General features: G+C 50.1%; 1 long non-coding RNA gene across 4 annotated transcripts; it reads right to left on the bottom strand.

The window, feature by feature from the left end:
* Window positions 1-961: 961 nt before the first annotated feature.
* On the bottom strand, window positions 962-4493 carry LOC127907116 (uncharacterized). Of its 4 annotated transcripts, none has more exons than XR_008063274.1 (3): window positions 4478-4493; window positions 1709-2722; window positions 962-1474 (listed from the first exon to the last, which is right to left on the bottom strand). It is a non-coding gene; the product is annotated as an uncharacterized LOC127907116 (long non-coding RNA). The 4 variants fall into 4 exon arrangements; XR_008063273.1 differs by lacking the exon at window positions 4478-4493 and adding an exon at window positions 3190-3438 and having other exon boundaries at window positions 1709-2566; XR_008063272.1 differs by lacking the exon at window positions 4478-4493 and having other exon boundaries at window positions 1709-2566; window positions 2684-3125.
* Between the last annotated feature and the right edge of the window lie 1429 nt (window positions 4494-5922).

Raw genomic sequence — 5922 nt, 5'->3', positions numbered from 1 at the left:
CTGGTCTAGGAACAGTGGGTTAACTGCCTGTTCAGGGGAACAGTGGGTTAACTGGTCTAGGAACAGTGGGTTAACTGCCTGTTCAGGGGAACAGTGGGTTAACTGGTCTAGGAACAGTGGGTTAACTGGTCTAGGAACAGTGGGTTAACTGCCTGGGAACAGTGGGTTAACTGCCTGTTCAGGGGAACAGTGGGTTAACTGGTCTAGGAACAGTGGGTTAACCACTAGGCTAACAGTTTGGGTTACCACTGCCTGTTCAGGGAACCAGTGGGCTAACTGGTAACAGTCCAACACTCTAACCACTAGGCTACCTGCTGGGTTAACTGCTACCCTGGGAACACTAGGCTAACTGCCTGTTAACCACAGGCTACCAGCTGGGTTAACTGGTCTCGGAACACTCTAACCACTGGCTACCTGCAGTGGGTTAAATGCCTGGGGCAGAACACTCTAACCACTAGGCTACCTGCTGGTCAGTCAAACACTCTAACCACTAGGCTACCTGCTGGTTACTAGTCCAACACTCTAACCACTAGGCTACCTGCTGGTTACTAGTCCAACACTCTAACCACTAGGCTACCTGCTGGTTACTAGTCCAACACTCTAACCACTAGGCTACCTGCTGGTTACTAGTCCAACGCTCTAACCACTAGGCTACCTGCTGGTTACTAGTCCAACACTCTAACCACTAGGCTACCTGCTGGTTACTGGTCCAACACTCTAACCACTAGGCTACCTGCTGGTTACTGGTCCAACACTCTAACCACTAGGCTACCTGCTGGTTACTAGTCCAACACTCTAACCACTAGGCTACCTGCTGGTTACTAGTCCAACACTCTAACCACTAGGCTACCTGCTGGTTACTAGTCCAACACTCTAACCACTAGGCTACCTGCTGGTTACTGGTCCAACACTCTAACCACTAGGCTACCTGCTGGTTACTGACCCAACACTCTAACCACTATGCTACCTGCTGGTTACTAGTCCAACGCTCTAACCACTATGCTACCTGCTGGTTACTAGTCCAACGCTCTAACCACTAGGCTACCTGCTGGTTACTAGTCCAACACTCTAACCACTAGGCTACCTGCTGGTTACTAGTCCAACGCTCTAACCACTAGGCTACCTGCTGGTTACTAGTCCAACGCTCTAACCACTAGGCTACCTGCTGGTTACTAGTCCAACACTCTAACCACTAGGCTACCTGCTGGTTACTAGTCCAATGCTCTAACCACTAGGCTACCTGCTGGTTACTAGTCCAACACTCTAACCACTAGGCTACCTGCTGGTTACTAGTCCAACACTCTAACCACTAGGCTACCTGCTGGTTACTAGTCCAACGCTCTAACCACTAGGCTACCTGCTGGTTACTAGTCCAACGCTCTAACCACTAGGCTACCTGCTGGTTACTAGTCCAACACTCTAACCACTAGGCTACCTGCTGGTTACTAGTCCAACGCTCTAACCACTAGGCTACCTGCTGGTTACTAGTCCAACACTCTAACCACTAGGCTACCTGCTGGTTACTAGTCCAACGCTCTAACCACTAGGCTACCTGCTGGTTACTAGTCCAACGCTCTAACCACTAGGCTACCTGCTGGTTACTAGTCCAACGCTCTAACCACTAGGCTACCTGCTGGTTACTAGTCCAAAACTCTAACCACTAGGCTACCTGCTGGTTACTAGTCCAACGCTCTAACCACTAGGCTACCTGCTGGTTACTAGTCCAACGCTCTAACCACTAGGCTACCTGCTGGTTACTAGTCCAACACTCTAACCACTAGGCTACCTGCTGGTTACTAGTCCAACGCTCTAACCACTAGGCTACCTGCTGGTTACTAGTCCAACGCTCTAACCACTAGGCTACCTGCTGGTTACTAGTCCAACACTCTAACCACTAGGCTACCTGCTGGTTACTAGTCCAACGCTCTAACCACTAGGCTACCTGCTGGTTACTAGTCCAACACTCTAACCACTAGGCTACCTGCTGGTTACTAGTCCAACGCTCTAACCACTAGGCTACCTGCTGGTTACTAGTCCAACGCTCTAACCACTAGGCTACCTGCTGGTTACTAGTCCAACACTCTAACCACTAGGCTACCTGCTGGTTACTAGTCCAACGCTCTAACCACTAGGCTACCTGCTGGTTACTAGTCCAACGCTCTAACCACTAGGCTACCTGCTGGTTACTAGTCCAACGCTCTAACCACTAGGCTACCTGCTGGTTACTAGTCCAACACTCTAACCACTAGGCTACCTGCTGGTTACTAGTCCAACGCTCTAACCACTAGGCTACCTGCTGGTTACTAGTCCAACGCTCTAACCACTAGGCTACCTGCTGGTTACTAGTCCAACACTCTAACCACTAGGCTACCTGCTGGTTACTAGTCCAACGCTCTAACCACTAGGCTACCTGCTGGTTACTAGTCCAACGCTCTAACCACTAGGCTACCTGCTGGTTACTAGTCCAACGCTCTAACCACTAGGCTACCTGCTGGTTACTAGTCCAACACTCTAACCACTAGGCTACCTGCTGGTTACTAGTCCAACGCTCTAACCACTAGGCTACCTGCTGGTTACTAGTCCAACACTCTAACCACTAGGCTACCTGCTGGTTACTGGTCCAACACTCTAACCACTAGGCTACCTGCTGGTTACTAGTCCAACGCTCTAACCACTAGGCTACCTGCTGGTTACTAGTCCAACGCTCTAACCACTAGGCTACCTGCTGGTTACTAGTCCAACACTCTAACCACTAGGCTACCTGCTGGTTACTAGTCCAACGCTCTAACCACTAGGCTACCTGCTGGTTACTAGTCCAACGCTCTAACCACTAGGCTACCTGCTGGTTACTAGTCCAACACTCTAACCACTAGGCTACCTGCTGGTTACTAGGCCAACGCTCTAACCACTAGGCTACCTGCTGGTTACTAGGCCAACGCTCTAACCACTAGGCTACCTGCTGGTTACTAGTCCAACACTCTAACCACTAGGCTACCTGCTGGTTACTAGTCCAACGCTCTAACCACTAGGCTACCTGCTGGTTACTAGGCCAACACTCTAACCACTAGGCTACCTGCTGGTTACTAGTCCAACGCTCTAACCACTAGGCTACCTGCTGGTTACTAGTCCAAACTCTAACCACTAGGCTACCTGCTGGTTACTAGTCCAACGCTCTAACCACTAGGCTACCTGCTGGTTACTAGTCCAACGCTCTAACCACTAGGCTACCTGCTGGTTACTAGTCCAACGCTCTAACCACTAGGCTACCTGCTGGTTACTAGTCCAACTCTCTAACCACTAGGCTACCTGCTGGTTACTAGTCCAACGCTCTAACCACTAGGCTACCTGCTGGTTACTAGTCCAACGCTCTAACCACTAGGCTACCTGCTGGTTACTAGTCCAACACTCTAACCACTAGGCTACCTGCTGGTTACTAGTCCAACACTCTAACCGCTAGTCTACCTGCTGGTTACTGGCCCAACACTCTTACGACTAGGCACATTGCTGGTTACTAGTCCAACGCTCTAACCACTAGGCTACCTCCTGGTTACTAGTTCAACACTCTAACCACTAGGCTACCTGCTGGTTACTAGTCCAACACTCTAACCACTGGGCTACCTGCTGGTTACTAGTCCAACACTCTAACCACTAGGCTACCTGCTGGTTACTGGTCCAACACTCTAACCACTAGGCTACCTGCTGGTTACTAGTTCCAACACTCTAACCACTAGGCTACCTGCTGGTTACTAGTCCAACGCTCTAACCACTAGGCTACCTGCTGGTTACTAGTCCAACACTCTAACCACTAGGCTACCTGCTGGTTACTGGTCCAACACTCTAACCACTAGGCTACCTGCTGGTTACTGACCCAACACTCTAACCACTATGCTACCTGCTGGTTACTAGTCCAACGCTCTAACCACTAGGCTACCTGCTGGTTACTAGTCCAACGCTCTAACCACTAGGATAACTGCTGGTTACTAGTCCAACGCTCTAACCACTAGGCTACCTGCTGGTTACTAGTCCAACACTCTAACCACTAGGCTACCTGCTGGTTACTAGTCCAACGCTCTAACCACTAGGCTACCTGCTGGTTACTAGTCCAACACTCTAACCACTAGGCTACCTGCTAGTTACTAGGCCAATGCTCTAACCACTAGGCTACCTGCTGGTTACTAGTCCAATGCTCTAACCACTAGGGTACCTGCTGGTTACTAGTCCAACACTCTAACCACTAGGCTACCTGCTGGTTACTAGTCCAACGCTCTAACCACTAGGCTACCTGCTGGTTACTAGTCCAACGCTCTAACCACTAGGCTACCTGCTGGTTACTAGTCCAACACTCTAACCACTAGGCTACCTGCTGGTTACTAGTCCAACACTCTAACCACTAGGCTACCTGCTGGTTACTAGTCCAACACTCTAACCACTAGGCTACCTGCTGGTTACTGGTCCAACACTCTAACCACTAGGCTACCTGCTGGTTACTAGTCCAACGCTATAACCACTAGGCTACCTGCTGGTTACTAGTCCAACGCTCTAACCACTAGGCTACCTGCTGGTTACTAGTCCAAAACTCTAACCACTAGGCTACCTGCTGGTTACTAGTCCAACACTCTAACCACTAGGCTACCTGCTGGTTTCTAGTCCAACGCTCTACCCACTAGGCTACCTGCTGGTTACTAGTCCAACACTCTAACCACTAGGCTACCTGCTAGTTACTAGGCCAACGCTCTAACCACTAGGCTACCTGCTGGTTACTAGTCCAACACTCTAACCACTAGGCTACCTGCTGGTTACTAGTCCAACACTCTAACCACTAGGCTACCTGCTGGTTACTAGTCCAACGCTCTAACCACTAGGCTACCTGCTGGTTACTAGTCCAACACTCTAACCACTAGGCTACCTGCTGGTTACTAGTCCAACGCTCTAACCACTAGGCTACCTGCTGGTTACTAGTCCAACACTCTAACCACTAGGCTACCTGCTGGTTACTAGTCCAACGCTCTAACCACTAGGCTACCTGCTGGTTACTAGTCCAACGCTCTAACCACTAGGCTACCTGCTGGTTACTAGTCCAACGCTCTAACCACTAGGCTACCTGCTGGTTACTAGTCCAACTCTCTAACCACTAGGCTACCTGCTGGTTACTAGTCCAACGCTCTAACCACTAGGCTACCTGCTGGTTACTAGTCCAACACTCTAACCACTAGGCTACCTGCTGGTTACTAGTCCAACACTCTAACCACTAGGCTACCTGCTGGTTACTAGTCCAACACTCTAACCACTAGTCTACCTGCTGGTTACTGGCCCAACACTCTTACCACTAGGCACATTGCTGGTTACTAGTCCAACGCTCTAACCACTAGGCTACCTCCTGGTTACTAGTTCAACACTCTAACCACTAGGCTACCTGCTGGTTACTAGTCCAACACTCTAACCACTGGGCTACCTGCTGGTTACTAGTCCAACACTCTAACCACTAGGCTACCTGCTGGTTACTGGTCCAACACTCTAACCACTAGGCTACCTGCTGGTTACTAGTTCAACACTCTAACCACTAGGCTACCTGCTGGTTACTAGTCCAACACTCTAACCACTGGGCTACCTGCTGGTTACTAGTCCAACACTCTAACCACTAGGCTACCTGCTGGTTACTAGTCCAACACTCTAACCACTAGGCTACCTGCTGGTTACTAGTCCAACACTCTACCCACTGGGCTACCTGCTGGTTACTAGTCCAACACTCTAACCACTAGGCTACCTGCTGGTTACTAGTCCAACACTCTAACCACTAGGCTACCTGCTGGTTACTAGTCCAACACTCTACCCACTGGGCTACCTGCTGGTTACTAGTCCAACACTCTAACCACTAGGCTACCTGCTGGTTACTAGTCCAACACTCTAACCACTAGGCTACCT

This window comes from Oncorhynchus keta, chromosome 14, assembly GCF_023373465.1.
Source record: "Oncorhynchus keta strain PuntledgeMale-10-30-2019 chromosome 14, Oket_V2, whole genome shotgun sequence".
NCBI classification, from domain to species: Eukaryota; Metazoa; Chordata; class Actinopteri; order Salmoniformes; family Salmonidae; genus Oncorhynchus; species Oncorhynchus keta.
This window is presented reverse-complemented; position numbering and strand designations above follow the sequence as displayed.